This window comes from Equus asinus, chromosome X (genome assembly GCF_041296235.1).
Source record: "Equus asinus isolate D_3611 breed Donkey chromosome X, EquAss-T2T_v2, whole genome shotgun sequence".
Taxonomy (NCBI): Eukaryota; Metazoa; Chordata; class Mammalia; order Perissodactyla; family Equidae; genus Equus; species Equus asinus.
This window is the reverse complement of record NC_091820.1, coordinates 90,374,543-90,395,991: the sequence shown is the minus strand read 5'-3', so window position 1 is coordinate 90,395,991 and position 21,449 is coordinate 90,374,543. Positions and strand designations below refer to the sequence as shown.

General features: G+C 39.9%; 1 long non-coding RNA gene and 1 pseudogene across 1 annotated transcript in view; one reads left to right on the top strand and one right to left on the bottom strand.

Annotated features, from left to right (window-relative positions):
* LOC139042724 (uncharacterized) overlaps positions 1-21,449 on the top strand; it is a 232,482-nt gene that overhangs the window by 183,488 nt on the left and 27,545 nt on the right. The window lies entirely within an intron of this gene.
* On the bottom strand, positions 17,111-18,076 carry LOC106823285 (heterogeneous nuclear ribonucleoprotein D-like pseudogene; annotated as a pseudogene).

Here is a 21,449-nt window from a genome sequence, read left to right as displayed (position 1 = left end):
CACAAAATCTCAGTAGTGACAGATGAAACATAGGATCATTTGCCCATTTTACATACACTGGGCTTGATCTTTTATTCTGCCTGAGTTAAGGCAAAGGTGCCCTTAAACACGTGTGGTAACCCAAACCCCAGTAGCACAACTTCCAGGACAGACAAGCACAGTTCACTAAGAATGCCATTTTTGCAGTTGACTAAGTGTAGGATGTATCATTTCTTTTTGTAGTTAATTCCATTTAACCGCTGGTGATACTTTTTAGGCCTGGCATATGTAGGTCAGGTGCATATAATTGTGCTTATTGGGGTATAGACCCTTGTTAATCCTTTCCCCTCGACATATGGTGGCACCAAGCTATCTGAATACATATAAATAACAATTTGTATCCCTGTTCTTGAGGACAAGGTAGAGATTTATCCCCTTAAGGGAAGATCCCAAATGAAGATACCCTTTTTGCTATAATTGTCGTGTGGCTAGCTCACGTTAAAGTCAGTATTCAATTGGAACTGAGATGCAGGCTCTCCCCCCATCAGAGTACAGGAGGGCCCTTGAATCTATCTTATAGGATGGAAGGAAGGTAAATATTGACTAACATCAAAAGATTTGCCTCGTCAGTACGCTAATTCCAATGTGCAAGAAAACTGAAAAATAATGTTCAATCACCTAAGGGAATGTCACTGGAGGAAGGCATCGGGGTTTTGTTTCACCATCATCACGTCAAGTTTTCATAGATGGTTTTCAGAAAAACAGTGAAAATGAAGCATGCACATTTTAAGGTTTGTACATAAATGGTATCAAAGCATTACATATAGACAAACCAGGGCTACAAATTAAGCCTGGGACAAAAGCAACAGAACAGTTCTGCATGAACTGACACTGATTTTCACCCAATATAAACTGATAAAATAAACAAGAAGCAGTGGTAATTGGAAGTATGGCAAGACTTCCATTAAACATAAGAAAAAAGGTAGAATATATATTTCTCTTGGGTTATTTCATGGTTTTCCATGGAAAATTTGTGTGACAGATATTTATACTTCACAAATCTTAGATTTTTAATCTGAGATCACCCCTCCTACAAATGGTAATTGCCAGGGATTCATTTCCAAGAAGGTATAAAGAATGTCGGCTCCAGACCAGGTCAGGGATGGTGTTTGACCTCAAGCAAGTAGTGGCGTCAACTGTGGAATTAGGACATCACTATAAAACAAGCACACCAGTCCGAGTGCAGGAGGCTGGCCTGGAATAAAAAGCTAAGGAAATTTTCCTAGCTTACAAAGCCGTGCCTCCATCAGAGCAAGTAGTTTGCTTCGGTGAATTGTTTTCAAGCAATGATTAGGATCAAATTATTAGAAAACAATGGCAGGCATGATTGAGACTTTAACAACAGCAAAATGTAATCAAATGATTGGGAAGTGGAGGAAAATCTATGCAGATATGTGGAGTACATAGTGAACCGCTTAGCTGACTGCCAGTTTCTCCCTGGTCTAGTGCAATTAACTGTAGATTTTGAGAAAAAGAGTCAAAAATGAAAAAAGAGAATAATGTGAATCCTATTATTTACAAGTAAAATCTTTAGGACAAAGAAAGATAAGATACCAGATGGAGTTTAATTTAAAAGAAAATCATCATCATCAAAAAGCAAGTAAAAGTCTACATTCACATGGATCTTCGTGAAAACTGAGGATCTTATCCAAGATTTGGGAGTGTAATCTCAAGCAGCTTCAAGTCTAAGAAGGCAACATCAAGGGCATACAACAGATGAACATAAATTGCATGTACATAGGTGTTTAACTGTTTGACTGCCCACAGTAGAAATACATCTTATTTCTCACTCTTGTATCACTTTGTGGCTCTTTCCTGACAGGTTACCTTGGTTAAATCACTCAGCTTGCTCCTTACCAGTATGACTACCCCATTCCCCCAAAGAAACACCTTGGATAAACAGTGCATGAAGTAAAACCTTTAGTAAAATAGATAACTTTATGATATGAAATGGACGACAATAATGTGGACAATGTGAGAGGAAGAACTATTGTATATAAAGAGAATAACAGTGACTGTGGTGTGTAAAAGGGGTAGAGAAGGGAGACTTCAGAAGACGGAAAAGATGTTTGAAAGAGGATCAATGAGAAGGTTAGAGATCAGAGGAATGTAACGGTCATTCTAGCTTGTCTTCTCTGTTCTATTTTCCCGAGGGTACCTTCTCTACATCAGTCTGTGTCTTGAGGTTTTAGTCCTCCTTTTTCTCTTCAGCACAAACTCTTAGGTGAATGAGAATTCCACCTACCTGATATTTATGAAACCATCACCTAACTTCATCCTGATCAGTAGGCTTCAACACTCCTATTGAAGCAGTGATTCTCAACCATGGCTCCTCAAAGCACATGGAGAGATTTTATATCTGCCTGTGCCTGGTCCCAATACGAGAGAGTCTCTGTTAATCGAGTGGGGCCTAAGGACTGGTATTTTTTAAAAGGTCTCTAGCTATATCTAATGGAATCCAGGGTTATAAACCAGTGCTAACTCATTTGTTCTAAAATTTTACGTGCAGAATTAATCCTCTGGGGAACTTGTTAAAAATGTAGATTTCTGGGGCTGGCCGCATGGCCGAGTGGTTAATTTCACATGTTCCACGCTTTGGTGGCCCAGGGTTTTATGGGTTCAGATCCTGGGCGCAGACCTGGCACCGCTCATCAGGCCATGCTGAGGTGGCGTCCCACATGGCACCTACCAGAGGGACGTACAGCTAGAATACACAACTATGTACTTGGGGGGCTCTGGGGAGAAGAAGAACAACAACAACAAAAAAAAGATTGGCAACAGTTGTTAGCTCAGGTGCCAATCTTGAAAAAAAAAAAAAGTAGATTTCTGAGCCCCAGCATTTCATATCTAGTAGGTCTGAGAAGAGGAAGTGGCCTGGGACTTCACATTTTTAAGAAGCACCCAAGTGATACAGATGCAGACAGTCCAGGAGCCCATTTTGAGAAATCCTGCCTTAACCTTCTTCTCTGCTTCACATGCTCCCGAAGCTCTAGTTTTCACTACATGAAATATGAAGTGTGATTATAAATAAATGTCATCCATAAACCCCACTGAAAAATCCTGCCTCGTTGCCATGTCTGAGTAAATTCATTTTGTGATTGTCTTAGGTGTTGACCATTTAGAAGCTTGGGAGAATTTTCTACCCATCTTCCTGTTATTTAAGAAAAGGTTCTTAGAAGTGCGATTTCATTGATTGGAAGAATGAATGGTTTCTTAGAAGTGAGAATTCTATGACTGTACTAATTTTCTATCTCTGCTTAACGAATTACCACGAATTTAGTGGCTTAAAAAGAGCATACATTGTCTCACAATTTTAATGATTCACGAATGTTGATATAGCCCTAACTAGGTCAGAAGATCTCTGATCTCAGTCAAAGGATCAGAGATCTCAGGATGTCACAAGGCTGCACTCTAGGTGTTGGCTGGGCTGTGTTCATTTTTGGATGAAACACGCTCTGATATTGTGATTTATAATAAGAAATATATATTTGGTCTTCGTCCACTGTTCCTGTCACAGCTCCTAAAACTCTTGCAATTTCCTAAGTGATGATAGCCAAAAAGGTGCCTTTTATGTGAATGAGGTGACTTTTGGAAAGCACCTAAGGATAGGGGCTGGTGGCCAGGAGAACCAACCAGGTGATGAGAGGGTTGGAACTTTCAGTCCCATCCCCCTGACTTTCTAAGAAGGAAGAGGACCTGGGGGTTGAGATCAGTCACCAATGGCCAATGGTTTAATCAGTCATGCCTATGTAATTAAGCCTCCATAGAAACCCAAAAGGATGGAAACCCAAAAGGACGGGGTCCAGAGAGCTTCTGGATTGGTGAACACATGGAGATTTGGAGAGAGTGGTGCTCCCAGAGAGGGCATAGAAGCTCCATACCCTTTCCTCATATCTTGTCCTATGCATCTCTTCCATCTGGTTGTTCCTGAGATACATCCTTTTATAATAAATCTGTAATCTAGTAAGTAAGATGTTTCTCTGAGTTACTCTGGCAACTTAATCAAACCTGAGGAGGGGGTCATGGAACCTCTAATTTCTAGCCAGTCAGTCAGAAGCACAGGCTTGACTCATTGGGGGACATCTTAGAATTCTGCATCTGATAATGTGTGAATAAAGAAGCATCCTAAGCATCAACTATGTCTTCGAAGGAAACATGGTAAATGGAAAACAAAATCAAGAGGAAGAACTCGAGAAATTTTATCACCATGGAGAAACTAAGGAGGAGGAGGAGAAAAACTCCTCAAAATGAATTTCAAAAAGTGTTATTCAAAAGGCCAACTAAGGGGGCCAGCCCCTGGCCGAGTGGTTAAAGTTCTGTGCGTTCCACCTGGGTTTGTGGGTTCGGATCCAGGTGCGGACCTACTCCACTCATCAGCCATGCTGTGGAGGCATCCCACATACAACATAGAGGAAGACTGGCACAGATTTTAGCTCACGGCTAATCTTCGTCAAGCAAAAGAAGAGGAAAATTGGCAACAGATGTTAGCTCAGGGCGAATCTTCCTCACAAAAAAAAAAAAGAAGACCGACTAAGTTGTGAGTGGATGAAAATATTAAAAATGTATACAATTCTCTGATGTGGCAATTATTGTCTTTGGGGATCTTTTGGATCATACATAAGGAAAAGATATTAATATACTCTATTTAAATTTTATAATGTTGGAAGACGATCAATTGGGTGAGAACTAAGAAGTTTCCCTTTGATGATCCGTATTAGGATGTTTTTGATTTTATAAGCACTTAAGTTTTGAGAAAACAAAATTAAAAATATAAAAATATGTATCATGATTTAATGGAGTAGGACTTAAAAGCTGCACTTGATTTCTGGAGGAGATTTTTCTGCTTCACTGACTTTCAGAGGATGGGTCACTAATACTGGCTGCTGGTCATAGGATGGCCCCAGCCTTGAGTCTTTCACGTCCAGCAACACCAATGCGTTTCATCCATGATCTCCACATTTTATGGAATGAGGTGATGAACCAGTGACCCTTTCTGCTATTGTGTACGTAGTGTACATTTTTTTTTGAGGTAGATTAGCCCTGAACTAACATCTGCCAATCCTCCTCTTTTTGCTGAGGAAGACTGGCCCTGAGCTAACATCCATGCCCATCTTCCTCTACTTTATATGTGGGACGCCTGCCACAGCATGGCTTGCCAGGTGGTGCCATGTCCACACCTGGGATCCGAACTGGCAAACCCCGGGCCGCCGAAGCAGAATGTGCGCGTTTAACCACTGTGCCACCGGCCGGCCCCCATAGTATACATATTGGAAAGGCAATATGAAGCTTGAAAGTATGTTACTTAAAAGTTGACTCCTCATGCTCTGGCATGAAATACGGAATGTCAGCCACTCATGTCATAGTGGTGGGGTGACGGGCACCTTTGCAGTTGATTAGGTTCTGGTTAATCCTAAATGACTTAAGGGTGGTCATATAATCATACAATTAAGGTTTCTGATATTTTCAACAAGCATTCGCTAGGCTCTCTGTTATATGGTTTGTCTATCCTCTTAACCTGAAGCATCTTCTATAAAAAAGTAAGTATCGGAGATAGAAAGAATGTTTTTGCATATATATATATCTATATATATAGATATATATATATATGAGATGTGTTATATGTTATAATCAAGTAGACAGTATAATTAAGTAGATAGTCTGTTGGCTGCCAGGCTTTTTCTACATGTAAATGTCTCATGGATATCTTAAAGGGTTATGGACATTCAAGGATTTCTAAGCATTAGACTTACTGTGATTTTAATGTGATGCTGTTGGAGAATTTATATTCCATATAACACCACTAAAAGCCCCTTCCTCGTGTTCGGCCTTAGGGAAGGTAAAATCAAAGTTAGATTCCTTTAGATGACTCTGTGAATTAAATCGACTGTTCGATGATGCTCTTTGCAATATGACCCTGAATGTGCAGCCACTAGTTTCTTCTTGTCCAATCTGGGATGAATTCAGAACAGAATTCACCTAAGCACATGGAAAGACTTGGGCACTGTTGCTCTCTGTCACACTTACAAATTCAGTAACGTCAACAAAAGAAGTGTTTTTGTTTTTATTTTTTACATTTAATTAATTAAATTTGTGAATAGATTCACAGGGCCCAAAAATGAACAAGTATAAACAGGTACATGGCGAAGTACCTAGTTCCTACCCCACATTTCCCCTTTAACCACTGTTAATTTGTTTATTCTATATCTTTCCATGTCACTATGCATTGGCTCAATTTCTGCATTTCTATTCAATTCCATTGATAGATCTGTCCATTCCTGCAACAATATGACTGTGTTTTATTTTGGGGCTTTCTATTAAATTTTAATACCTAGTAGAGTTGATCCTCCTGCTTGCTCTTCTTTTTTCAAAATGTTATGATGATTATTTGCTTATCTTTTCATATGAACTCTGGAATCGGCTTGTCTCGTTAAAATTTGTTGGTATTTTAAATGGGTTTCATTATGATTTCCAAGTTTCTGGCTTAGGTTTCTGGGTGGATGTGGACTTGCAGCCAAACAAGGTATAGAGTATAAAAAAATAATCCAAATCGACGCTCTGCGTGTGTTGGGGAAGGGAAGAAGGAGAGCAATAAATACACCTCTTTTTTACTTTTATTTAGAAATAATTCCAAACATTGAGAAAAGTTGCAAAAATAGGATAAGAACACCTGAATCCTCTTTACCAAGATTCACATATTTACAAGTTGGCTCACTTGCTGCCCCCTTAGGCACACACACGATGTTTCTGAACCACTGGAAAGTAAGTTGCAAACATCATACCCTTTTACCCCTTCATCCCTAAATACTTCAGTCTGTATTTGCTAAGAATAAGGACATTCCTTTCCTAATCGTCCATCCTCATTCGGATTTTTTCAGTTTACCCAATCAATCACATAGTTTTTGTTGGGAACAGATCCTCAGCCTCTCTTTGTCTTTTAAGATATTCACAGCTTTGAAGAATGCAGGGCTTTAAAAGTAATAATGTTTTTCATTTTGAGTTCATCTCTTGTTTCCTGATGAGTAGATTTGGGTCACACAACCTGGGATGGAATACTACGTAAATGATGTGTCCTTCCCAGGGCATCACATCCATAGACACACGGTGTACATCTGTACCTTATTGGCGATGTTAATTTTATCATTTAGACAAGGCGTTGTTAATTTCTCAATGGTATAGTTGCTATTGTTTTTTTGCAAATAATAAGGCATATGTGGGAAGACATCGCAAGACCGTGAAAATGTCCTGCTCCTGCCTGATCAAACTGGCCCCTCCAGATTTGGTGTCCATGATGAGTTTTGCCTGTATTAGTCTTTACTGTGATGGCTGCAAATGATGATTTTTCTAACTGCAGCAATCCCTGTAACGTTCTCAGGGGTTATCCCGCTCTTCATCTATTTACTTAGATATTTATTTATCTATTTATTATTACTATGATAATGGATACTTGTTTCTTCAGTGGTTTGTAATCTGGCAAGGACCTCATTTTGGACATATTGTTGGGGGTGCCTGTTGTGTGGCTGTTTTTTCTCTCCAAATAAGTTGTAATCTTCCCAACAGCAGGGGCTGTGCTTCTGTTTCTTTCGTATTAAATTTCTTTCTTCCTACACACTCACACACACACAGACACACAAATCCCTGTTCCAGAGCTCTGTTTACAGAAGTCACTTACTAAAGACTGAATAAATGCCCAAATGTCTTGACCATTGTCTTGGCAATGACATTTGTAGCTTCAAGCCATAGACATCATGTAGTTGCCCTCTGTGGATTATTGTAGTCACCACTAAATAAAATATTTGGAGTTAAATATGGATCTTCATGATAACTGTTTAAGATAGTTTTAATAGAGAATCGATATTTTTTTTTTTTTTGAGGAAGATTAGCCCTGAGCTAACATCTGCTGCCAATTCTCCTCTTTTTTTTTTTTTGCTGAGGAAAACTGGCCCTGAGCTAAGATCCGTGCCCATCTTCCTCTACTTTATATGTGGGATGTCTACCACAGCATGGCGTGCCAAGCGGTGCCATGTCTGTACAGGGGGTCCGAACTGGCAAACCCCCGGCCGTCAAAGAGGAATGTGCGAACTTAACTGCTACGCCACCTGCCAGCCTGAGAATCAATATTTTTATTTGAAGTATACTTCAAAAGCTATCTTCATTAGAGACCCAAACTATAGCATGTAATTAATTGTGCACATTTCCCTAAAACCCCAAACATTAATCTTCGCTCATATTGTGTATGAAAAGTCACATAGCTAAGTTTGGTTTCAATTTCTGTTTTTTTTTTTTTTTTTTTTTTTTTTTGAGGAAGATTAGCCCTGAGCTAACATCCACTGCCAATCCTCCTCTTTTTGCTGAGGAAGACTGGCCCTGAGCTAACATATGTGCCCATCTTCCTCCACTTTTTTATATGTGGGAAGCCTGCCACAGCATGGCTTGCCAAGCAGTGCCATGTCCGCACCAGGGATCCGAACCAGTGAACCCCAGGCCACCTAAGCAGAACGTGCAAACTTAACTACTGTGCCACCTGGCCAGCCCCCGGTTTCCATTTCTTTTACTAGGCTGTAGTAATGCAAAGTAATGTACTAGCATTAGACCATGCTCCTTCTGTTGCAATATTGTTCTTTTAATGTAAAACTTGCTCCAATTCTCATTTCCCATCTGAATCTCCCTGGTTTGTTATTCCCATGATACTCTCTAAAGCAACAGAAACAGATAATACGCTTCCTGATAACCTCAAAGTCTATATAGGACATTGACTTCAGGGACAGCACGTTGTTGGTGGATTAAAAGTAAGTCTCCTTTTTTCAGTTAATTTTCAAGGATATGAGTTTTTCCTGTATTGTAGGAATTACTTGCACAGGCTCTTGAGACTTGAGAAGTCCTTTAGGAAAATTCGTGTTTGTGGATGTGTATATATAAACACATCTTTCTCTGCCCTGCCATATATCTGTTCACATAGGATACACACAAATATGGTTTTTCACTCCATCTACTTCATTTGTTATTTCCAAGGTGACTCACAGGCAGAAGGAGTATTTCAGCTTCAATAAATTCCTTTTTTGTTATAGCATTTCCCCCTCTTCTATCCCAGCACATTTTGTTGGGGGAAGGTGTTCTCTAAAGACGTTAGCTGTTGGTAGTTGTTGCCTTCAGAGACTTCTGAGTCCCTGTTCAGGGATTTTAATTCACTCTGTCTCAAGCTTCTAAAACCAGCCTCTCCTGACATTTTTGTGTGTGTTCTATAGTTCACTGAAGAAACCTCATCTAATCCAATTTCTGCTGCAGCCTTCAGGTTTGGCTTTTAGACACACATACAGGCACACCTACGCACACAGCCACGCGCATAAATAGAGGAACTCTTTGAAAAGAAATCACTGGCAAAAAAAAAAAAATTCTTAGCTTTGGGTCCAGCCTCACGTTAAAACAGATTGGTGTGGCCCGAGAGTCACCTCTTTATAACCAGATGAGGATACCAATCAGGAGTAGCATAAGCTGGTATAGTTGGTGATGCCATTAAACTAGAAGTTTTTAACATCACTATTTTAAGATATAGCCGGAAGTAAAGATAACTCAATCAAGGGCTAACATATCAGAATTAGGAATGTTTCCTAGATGAAATATCGGGAAATGAGGAGTTCAGTTTGCTGCCTGCCTCCAACTTTTCACAAACTTACTCTTCTATTTTTCATTTATATTTTGGGAATATTGGAAGATAATATTTGGCAAAGCTTAAAGATGAAGCTTCTTATCCCAAGATAAAAGGATTATTTTCTTTAAGCCTAATTTTGGCTTTGTGTCCCTTTTTTTTTTTTTTGTACCAACACCACACAATTTTCTATAGTATATTTCCGGTCAGTGGAGCATTCAGGGCCAAACATCAAAAGTGTTGTATCATCTTTTTTCTTGGAACCTAGTTCTTTTTCTTAAAAAATGGAGTGTCATGGCAGTTCCATGATTTGAAAATGTATTCTTTGTATAGCTTTCCAAGTAGAGCCTTTTGTTTTCCAATTTATGTTTACTCTTGTTACCACTACTTTCTCACCTCATGTCCTAACCACTTTATGTTTAATCTGGATGTTTCTGAACTTTATTCTTATCTTTACTTGAATGCTTTTTTCTTAGAAGACCATGAAAGTGTTAGCCTGACCTACTTTGCACATGACGTTATGCGAAGAGAGGCGGCGTCGTACGGTAAAAAGCGTACAGGCCCCAGGGAATTTCCAAGAGTTGCATTCACAGCCTGAGTCTACCACTGAGCAACTGTGGTTTTATACACAAATAACTATGGCTTCCTTATTTATATGATATAAACAATTAGCAATTTCTTCAAATGGTCCTTGTGAGGGTAAACTGAGTAAGATAGCACGTGTAAACATCTAGGTCAGGTCTGGCAAATAAGCTGAACTTGAAATATAGTAGCTACTGTTATTTTTACTATTACTGTTGGTTTTTTTGAGTTTTAGATTGTGAGACCCAGGAGAACTAATCAGTCTGCTCTACTGCTTGATATAAGGAGTTGCAAAAAGATTTCAGTGTTGTCCCTGATTGTCTCTAAGGGCTAGGAAAATTACTCAAATCTTTCTTTCTCTGCTTGGCAGAAATAAATCATGTACCCAGGGAGTAATGATGGCTATTAGCTGATTAGTTTTCTCCGAAGACATTGACTTTACCGTAAAATATAAATACTACGTGGTGGTTGTTATTTATTTTTTCAAATGAAATCTTTATTAGGGTTTTAATGGACGAGTTAGAAGTCCCGTGTGTCCATGTGACTGTATAAATGGAATTACAAAAGCGAATTTCAGCAGAAACATTTGAGGACAGCTACCGTGTTTCTTTTCCTTTTAAGTGATACCGTCTTATGGTTTTATTTTTTAGGAGCGTTTTTAGCAGTTCTGTGACAACCCTTCCCCCAACCAAATCAGGGCATATCAAGGAACAGTGGGGGTTGTTAAAAATGGTATTCTGGAACATCATTCTGATTTCCCTTAGGGAACCATTTTGACATTTTATCAGACTGTGTCTTGTAGTCTACAGAGCTTTTACTTATATTTAAGACTTAAAATCCATAAAAATCAATTGTATTTTTTGTTGTATTTGCATTTATATAGATCCTTTAATATATTTTATATGATAGCTCTTTTACAGACCAATGAATTATATAGTTTTACAGCAAGGACTATAGCTAGCAAAATTGACAGCTATTATTTACAGAAGTCCCCCTTTTACACACTTCTGTCTGTGAGAAGGAATGTTGAAGATTATGGAAAAGTATAAATGGAGGGGAATTAATTAACGTCTATCAGTTACTGTCTTTCAATGTCAACAGTAATTGTGAAACATATTATACTGAATAAATGGATATTAAAGGATTTTTATCAGCTCGGGCAGCCAACTACCTTCGTCTCAAGCACCACCACGGCAGAGCTCATTTCCATAGCATGAACATGGGCTTTTGGCCAGGACATATTTCCAGAGGTGGCAAACATTTATCCACAACTTGTCCTCAGATTCTTGGCTGTAGAAGGGATGCTTGAAAGCTGTGTATCACTAAAAAGGATTTTCGCAGTCATGAACGTAAATTAAAGAATCGTGTCTGCACTTCAGGGCTTAGTTCCACAGCAGACAATGGGAAGATGTCCCATGCATTTGTAAGAATACAGATTGTGGAATTAGCAAGTGAGAAATCTAATGGATTGGGGGGAAAGAAAAACAAAGCGAGACAATTTATAGAAAATTTAATTTATTCCATAAATTAGGAGTTCTTGTATTTTCTAAATTCAATTCCATTCAAAGTCCATCTTTTTAAAAAATATGACATGCCTTACAATACTAATGTATCGTAGTGTATTAACTAGCAGGAACTCTGCTGGTCTCCACAGTGGGGGGGTCTCCTCTGCTTCTTTGAAAAGAGATGTTTGATCTTCTTTCATATATCTTAAATTCAATAAAAATATGTTTCGGGGACTACTATAAAAATTTTTAACTGATGCTGTCTTATACAGTTGAGGGTGTTGGCAGTATATATGAAGTAAAAACTGACTGGTTCATGTGTGTATATTAACCCTTTCCAAATGGTCAGAAGACCCTAGAGCTGAATGAGCTCTTCATATAACGCTTATCACAGAATTCAGAATCTGAACCTTAAAAGGTTCCTGCCATAGACTGAATGTGTGCCCCCCAAACTCAACTGTTGAACCATGCTCCCCAGTGTGATGGAATTTGGAGAGGAGGCCTTTGGGAGGTGATTAGGTCGTGAGGGCAGAGCCCTCAGGAGTGGGATTGGTGCCCTTACAAAGGAGACCTCAGAGAGATCCCTGCCCTCTTCTGCCATGGGAGGACAGCAAAAAGAAAGCGGGCTATGAACCAGGAAGCCAATGCCAGACAGCCAATGCACTGGCAGCTTGATCTTGATCTTCCATTTTCTTATCTCTATGGTTCTCATATCTGGATCATCATTAGAGTCCACCTGAGGAGCTTTACAGAATAGATTCCTGGTCCGAAACCAGAGCTACTGAATCAAATTTTCCACGAGTAGTGGAGTACGCAAATTTTTTTTTCACTGCCTTCTAGGGGATTCTTATGATGAGCCAGGTTTGAGAACCATGGATTTAGACCAAAGCAGCCAAATTTGGTGGAGTTTTATCTCTAAGTATATTCAGAAATGAAGATTCCACTAGGTCCATAGATAATGTATATTTGCAATTATTTACACTGTCATGACATAATTTTAAAGGTCTTTTTTCTGCAAAACAAAACTATAGGCTCCAGCTTAACTTACCTTACAAACTGCCATCCAGCCTTGCTCTCCTTTTTTTATCAGCTATTCAAAATGTTAAAGGGTTATATTTAATTATCCCTCAGGCACTTTTTCTCTATCATAACCCAGCCCCCTACAGGATCTTTTCTCCTAGGTCCTATTTTCTAACTCTTTACTGGCTTTTGCTCTTCTTCTCAGGAATCTAGTTTCTCCAGATATGGGGATGTAGATACCAATAGCATGTAAACTCAGAAATAGAAAGTTGACTAATCAGTAGTCTTACTAGAATATCTATTTCTAATGTCAGGAAATTAAACTTGGCTGTTTCAGTTTCGATCTGCCATTAGGGCATATAATTATTACCACATAAGCATTTCCATGGTCAATCCAGACCATATGAAAATATAAATGAAAATATGACCCAGCCATTATCTTTTTAAGAGTAACAAACCCTTTTGAACCTGGGCTTTCACATCTTATTTTTTCTTAGATAGCATCTAAACACATGCATATACATAAACACATGTGTAGGGGAGGAAGTCATATCCTCTATCCTCTGGGTCCTTCTGGCTAGGCTATGAATTAAATTACCATGAGACAGAATCACAGGAGAATATCAAACAAAGCTTTATAACATGTATACATGAGAGAGACTCAGGAAAACTGGGTAACTCACCAGAATGGCAGAGGATCTCATCTTAAATACCATCTTTAGTTAAAGACAAAGGAGGATGTTGGGGGTAGTGGTTTGGGACTACAAGGGGGTGGAAGGCAATTTACATGGAGAGGGAAATGTAAATGGGCCAGCTGTAGACAACGTGACCTGACAGACCCGTTTTATATTACACTACAGTTATCTTATGATGTTAGCTCCTTCCTGAAACAGGCCCTTTTATTTTAAATTCTTTTAGGCAGTCGGGTGAGAGGTCAAAGTTTCTTTCAGAGTCTTTTGTTCTTAAAAATAAGCAAGCCAAAGAGACGCATTTTGCGGTGGCCAATTCTGATCCCCCACACATGTATAGCTGTCTCAGGGTTAATTGGACCACTGTGATCAGAAATAGCTGATTTGACACAACTCTGACAACATTGCTTAACCTAATTTCTAACAACTAAAATATGATCAAAATAAGATCTTTGGACTTAATCATGAGCTCCCCCACAAAGAAAACTAATGAATATAAGCTAATTGGCTGAACTTATCTAATATGCTGAAATCTGAACCAAACTCTACTGAATTTTTTTTATCCTAAATCAACAGATGAACCAGCTGGAACTGAAAAAAATAAACTTATATAGTTTCTAAAACTGAAATGTCAATACGGAGCAAAACTGAAATATCAAAACATCTGCTATACTGATTCAGAATTGGCTGAAACTTTATTTGGTTTAATTCCTTAGTTCAAACAGCCAAATGTGGATATAGCTATATTTTGTCTGACTCAATAGACAAGTTAATTCTCAGGGGGAGCAGGAACAGAAGCTCTTAATAAAAAATCACCAAGCTTCATCTAGTTAACTCTGGTAAACTAAAGCTGATTTCTCCTAAATATTTTCTGGTGGATGAATCTGCACGTTTGTCCTTTGTCCTGAGTACATGCAGATACACATCCTCATCCTCATGATTTCTGTTCATTTTTTTTTTTTTAAAGATTGGCACCTGAGCTAAAAACTGTTGCCAATCTTCCTTTTTTTCTGCTTTTTCTCCTCTAATACCCCCAGTACATAGTTGTATATTTTAGTTGTGGGTCCTTCTAGTTGCGGCATGTGGGACGCTGCCTCAACGTGGCCTGATGAGCGGTGCCATGTCCGCGCCTGGGATCCGAACCAGCGAAACCCTGGGCTGCCAAGTGGAGCGCATGAACTTAACCACTCAGCTACAGGGCCGGCCCCGACATCCTCGTGATTTCTACTGCATTGACTGTTGCGTAGCACAATTTAGTTTTATGAATTTTCTTGTTAGTCTACCTGGGGATTCTTTTTCTTCATGGCAACGTAACATACCTGTTTTCTAATAAGAAAACATTATGTGGAACAATATTTAAATTAATTCGCTTGATTGATCCCCTGATATTTTCAAACTGAAGTTCCATATTATATAATTTCATCCCAAAGGGCAATAAGTGTCAAAATCTCCAGTGCAAGCCTATTTTGGAGTGTGTGTGTGTGTGTGTGTGTGTGTGTGTATAACAGCTGATTTCTGTACAGTCATTTTAACTTTTCAGGGCAGTTTCTCATCTATTATTCCATTTAAACTCCATATTTTTAAGAGTATTTACATATCATATATTTAAAATTTCTCCACCATCAAAGCGATACAACTTACTCAGATATTTAAATAACAAATATTTCCTACTAAAAATGAAAAGAAATACCTCATTTTTTTTTATGTTGCCTTCTCTTGTTTCTTTCCCTTATTCACAGTGGCATATATACTTACCAGTTTGGCTCCTGTGTCATCATTCAATATTTGATTTTAAGTTCCTACTGAGTGCAAGAGCCCTTGCTAGATGCTAAGGAGAGTACTAAAAAGACTGAAATATTTTTGGCCTCAGGATATTTGCATTCTAATAAGGAGAATAGATACATACTGTTCTAAGTAAAATTGACTTCCTCCTTATATTTTAAATTTACTCCCACCAGAATCTTGGTTTTGTGTCTGTCTTTCCTTCTTGACCAGGAATTACCTGAAGGCAGAGATTGAGTCTCATTGATTTTCGAATCCTAGCATGGAGCTCAGTGTTGGGCATGTATTAGAAGTTTGCTGTTTCATGTCACTCCGTTTTAAATCCTTTAATTTCTCCTTATTGCGTTAAAGATAGAATTCAACCCTTCAGCATGTAATGTAGGCCCCTTTATGATTTAGGTTTGTGCTGTCCTATATGATACCCGCTAGCTACGTGTATTGAGCACTTGAAATGTATCTAGTCTGAACGGAGATGTGCTGTAAAATACACACTAGATTTCGATGACTTAGTATGAAGCAATGATGTAAAAGGTCTCATTAGTAATTATCTCGATTACATATTGCAATGACATTTTTGTTATGTTAAATACTGTTTATTATTAAAATGGATTTCATGGGGCCGGCCTGGTGGCACAGCAGTTAAGTTCATGTGCTCTGCTTTGGCGGCCGGGGGTTCACCGATTTGGATCCTGGCCACGGACCTATGCACCACTTATCAAGCGATGCTGTGGCAGGCATCCCACATATAAAATAGAGAACGATGGGCACAAGATGTTAGCTCAGGGCCAATCTTCCTCAGCAAAAAAAAAAAAAAAAAAAAAGAGAGAGAAAAAAAGAGGAGGATTGGCAGCAGATGTTAGCTAAGGGCTAATCTTCCTTGGAAAAAAAGAAAGAAAAATGAATTTCATCTTTTTTTGCTTTTAAAAATATGGTGACTAGAAAATTTAAAATTACATATGTGGCTTGTATTTATGACACATTATATTTTTGTTAACAGAGGTTCTCAAGCCCCCTGCCCACCTCCTTTCCCTTATTTTCCACATACAGTTTGTTTCCACATTTCGAAGGTTTCTTTGTTCTCTTCCAAAATTGCATGCTAAATTCCTGCTTCAATACTTTTGTGTATCTGATTGGCATGCTCTCTCTTCTTAGCACAGTCAGTTGGCAAAGGCCTATCCACTGAAGTCAACCTTGCACCACTCCCTCCCAAGTTCTGTTTTAGATGCCCTGCGTCTGTAATACCACATCATCCTTCCTCAGGCTTTATCTAGGACTTATCACACTGTATTATATTTCCTGGGTTATTTCTGCCTCTTTTAAGACTGGGACTGATTCTCTCTGATTCTCTTGCACTCAACATATTTTCTGGCTTAGACTAACTCAATGTTTGTTGAATGAATGCCAGAAGGCCCTGCTGAATAGAAAATCTGAAGAGAAACTTTGAAGTCTCTTTCTCTGACAAAGATAGCTCTAACCAAAACACACCACCCTAGGCCCCCCCCCAAAAAAGTCCATAACTGACCCCAAATTCCCCCATTCCCCTCACCAAAAAAGACAAAAACACTAACCCCGAATAGAAGACCCTACAGAGTTTCATATAAAACTAGTAACCATTTATTTTTGAGAAAACATAAACTTCCATAAAGCAACAGTCTCAAATCCTTGTGTTATCTTGTCATCGCTCCAATGTCAAAAGGTCATGAAAAAAAACTGGCTCTTTTCAACAGCTGGAAACAGCCGAGGAAGAAATAGTGATAGCGTCTTACAAAACTCATCTGTCATTTCTTAGCAGTAACGTAACTTCCTTTGAGGACGCGGTCGTCCTGCGGTGGAGGATTCATCCTTCGTCTTCAGAACGGCTGATAGATCCCCTGGTAACCAGGACCAAAGGGAGCTGCCTCGTTTATTTGCACAGTGTAATTAGTGAATGTAGTCCCGAATGCGTGAGTCCCGTAGTTGTAACCAAGCAAATACTCTCCACCGTAGCTATTAAAAATTGGCTGGTTAGTATAGGCATGCTGGAAATTGCCGTAGATTTGATCAGAAAAATTAAACCCTTGGTTGCAGGCTAAGAAGGGAGCAGGAACCAGCACAGTAGAAGGGCTTTCGCCGCCTCCAAAGGCCCCGCCAACATTTTGGTTTGCTCCGCAAGCGCTTGGGTCTGCCCGGACGCCTCTTCCATCCCGGGAGCTGCTCAGCCTGGCAAACAGAGCATCTCTTCCTCCCAGCTGTTGCAGCCTCTTATATTCCTTTGGGAATGCGATTTTAACTTCACACCGCCTGGAGCCAATTCGATGGTACCTGGTTTCTAACAGCTTCCTCACTGCCTTTTCATCAGCATACGTGATAAAACAGAAAGCTCGTCTTTCATTTGTTCTGGAATTCACTGGAAGCTTGATATCCTGAATCACTCCGAACGTCCCAAAGTACTGTCTGATTCTTTCTTCAGACAGACGAGGGTTCAGCCCTCCCACAAAAACCTTTTTGGGAGGGAATCTCGATACTACGGCTTTAGCCCTTCTAAGCTGGATCGTCTTGCCATCCAGTTTGTGCTCTTTGACTTGGAGCACCTTTTCAACAGTGGCACTATCTTTGAAAAGCACAAAACCAAACCCCCTGGGTAGGCCAGTGCCTGGGTGGATTTTAATAATGAAATCTACGACCTCGCCAAACTGGCTGAGGTAGTCAAGAAGGCCTTGCTTACTGACATTCCCGGAGAGGCCCCCGATGAACATTTTACTGCCATCCTGCTGATTCCTGGTGGCCTCGATTCGGAACCCCTCCAGGTATTGGTCCATTTGGTTGAGTTTGCTCATAGCAAAGCTGATGACGTCCACTGAAGAAAGACGGGCGGCTGGCTGGCGACGCGGCGACGATGTCGAAAGTGTGGCTTGAGGCTCAACTGACAGAGAGGGGCAATATGGGAATTGGCGGGGGGAGATGACGAAACAGAAACGTGGTGACGTGGCGCCACGGGATTGGGCTGAAGTTTGAAATGGGCAGTAAAGACTTCCTGGTTTTACCGTGGCAGTTATTTGCCCCCTAGAGGTTGACTTGCTTCTGAGCGTGTTGTCTTCTGCCCTTAAGGCAATAGCCCTCAAAAGGAAAGTGCCGCGAGCAACAGCAACTCCTAGTCTTGTTCTCTTCAAGTCTCCTTCAAGTTTTGTTCAACTCATTTGTTCTCTCAAGGTGGAGCCTGCTGTCTAAAAGGCCAATTGTTTGTTGCATCCTTTAGGTCGTTTTCATATTCCGTTGAAGTATTTGGGGGCAGGGATGGGAAAGGAGGTGAGGAGGGTAGGGACAGCACAATGCCTGTGGGTTTGTATATTATGCTGAAGGGGGTCTCAACATTTTTTTTTAAATAGCAGCTTTGTTGAGATATAATTTACACACCATACAGTTCACCCTTCTAACATTTTTAGTGTATTTGCAGAGTTGTGGAATCATTGCCACCATCTAACTTTAAAAAACCTTTGCCTCCCTAAAAGAAATTCTGTACCCTGTTGATGAGTCCCTCCTCAATGCTCCCAGATCATATAATCTCTGGCCTTTTGTGTCTGGCTTCTTTCACTTAGCCCAGTGTTTTCAAGGATCGTCCATGTTGTGGCATGTTTCAGTGTTTCATTCTGTTTTATGGTTGAATGATATTCCATTGTATGGATATACCACACTGTGTTTATCAATTTCTCTAAAATAACATTTGAAAGTATTGATGTTGTTGCATTATTCCATATCTGTGCCAGCGTTAAAATAAAGTATAAGGGATTTTTCTGGCAGTCGTTTGCATTTCTCATTTCTCCTGTGGTCAATCAGTGCAGATAGGATTCATCACAATTGTCCAGACTATTGAGATGGTATTTAATATTAGCTTAATCTCTCCTTGCATCTGAGGACCAAAGCTCAAACTTGGAATGCTTACTTTGGCTACTTCCATCCTTGGTCATTATCTATCCCCTATAATCAAGAAATTTGTGTTTGTCTCCCTCCTTCAAATATTAGCTTTTTTGAGGGAAGGGTTTTTAAATTCCTCCACAGCACCTCCCCACAGGCTCTGCACGTAATTGTACTCAATGAATTTCTGCAATTACTCATTTTAAAACAACAGTCCTACTGTTAACAATAATGCCTGCTTATTTCTCTCTGCAAACATGCACTTGCCATCATTTGGAGATGAGAGAAGCGGAACTGTATTTTCCAAATGCCCTCAGTGAGATTAAACCAGAGAGAAAATGAATTATTTCACAACAGAAGTAAAACTAAAACTTTAGGGAAACAAATCCCTGGCTCACACTTTATAAACCAGTCGAAGCCCCATCTGCTCCCACATTTTAGCCGCTATTCCACATCCCCGTGCCTTTGTTCATCCTCAACATTATTCCTCAAATGCCTTTGTTTCCTCCTCGGCCAACCACCCCGTCCCCCTTTCATCTGCCTAGCCCTTCTAGCCTCTCTAAGAGCCTCCCTCTGTGAACGTACCACACCCTTTTCATGCATTTTCATCAAGGTGCTTGTATATGCTGTCTGTCGGCAAGCTTCTCATGGACAGGCACGATGCCATACTCAAAGGTCTCAACCCATAGCATAATATATTACCTGGCACATTCAAAAAAAACAACTCCCTACATGCTTGTTGAAATAAACGACGCAGTGGAGTTCTGAGAGCCACGTTTTCGAAAATCCTTGCTCTAACTGGCCTCTGGGAAGGTGGAGCAGTTGCAGATGACTTCCTGCGGGCTGGTGGGTCACAGCTTTGGAGAGCTCACCTACCTTTCCTATGGAAGAGGCTGCAAGTTTGAAATGTTCTTATTCCTGGATCACTTATAAACCAACTGAAATAACCGGAGTAGCCAGAGCTCCCTTCAGCTCCTGCTTTCACTAGAATGAAAATCTTAGGGGAATTATACCCTCTGTGTTTCTAAACTAATGAGGCACCTCGAAGTCTAGTTATTTACCTGTGGCAATTCTTTTGATTAGGCCATGGCTGACGTCATAGCCTTGACCCCTCTGTGGGCCGGTTAGCTTTATTCAATTACATGGCTACAGGCTGCACCCATTACTCCAGTCCTTGGCCTTGCAAATGCAGGCTCCTGGTCACAGGGTGCTACTGGGTCTGAGCACATCAATGAATCAGTGAAAAGACTATCCTCACTTCTGGATACACAATTCAAAGCATTTAACCTCCTGATCTTGGGTCACTGGTGTCATCTTGGTACATGAAAGACAACACATTATTACTGTAATTACTTTTGAGGCAGTAAAAAGGAACATTTTTAAAATGATTGTGTCTGCTCCTGGTCCCCTACTGAAAATAATTATGCTCACTGAGGAGGTGCTCTCCTCCCACACACATGCTCCATGATCTTTAGCTGTCTAAAATGTTTTGAAATAATTCCTTTCCGCTATAATGTCTGAAGAAATTAAAATCTGTGCTACTCAGCTTTAGTTTTCCATGGCGAGGTGCCACACAACTTAATATATTTTAGATATTGAAATACTGTCATCAGATTCTTTTTATTTTTGGTGAGGAAGATTGTCCCTGAGCTAACATCTGTTGCCAGTCTTCCTCTTTTTGCTTGAGGAAGGTTGTCACTGAGCTAACGTCTGTGCCAGTCTTCCTCTATTTTGTATGTAGTGTGCCTCCACAGCATGCCTTGACGAGTGGTGTGTGGGTCCGTGCCCTGGATCCGAACCTGCAAAGCCCGGGCCACTGAAGCAGAGCGTGCGAACCTAACCCCTATGCCACTAGGCCAGCCCCTGTCATCAGATTCTTAATGTTAACTTTCATTATGGAGCAGGACAGTAACAATAATTCAGACTAGTAATTTATTCTTATTCCATGTTAAATCAAAATGCATATATTGGAGAATTGGAACAACTGGAGATTCCTTTGTTGAGAAATGAATAAATGAATGAATGAATGAATGTTAGGCACCCAGACAGTTACCACAGGAATTTTACAAATGTGGAATGCTTGTGAAAACAAGTACTGTAAATCAAAGAACAAGTGGCACAGAGGCTGGGGTATGAAATAAGGATTTGCTGCTCCTGGAGGTGGGAGGCCCAAATACTGTCATACGTTCAGTCTGTCATAATTTTTGTATTTTAGGGAACATGAGATGCCTGATTTGGGTTTGTTTCACTGTGATCTAGGCCATGCCTGCAGTATTTATCGCTCTTAATTTGATCGTC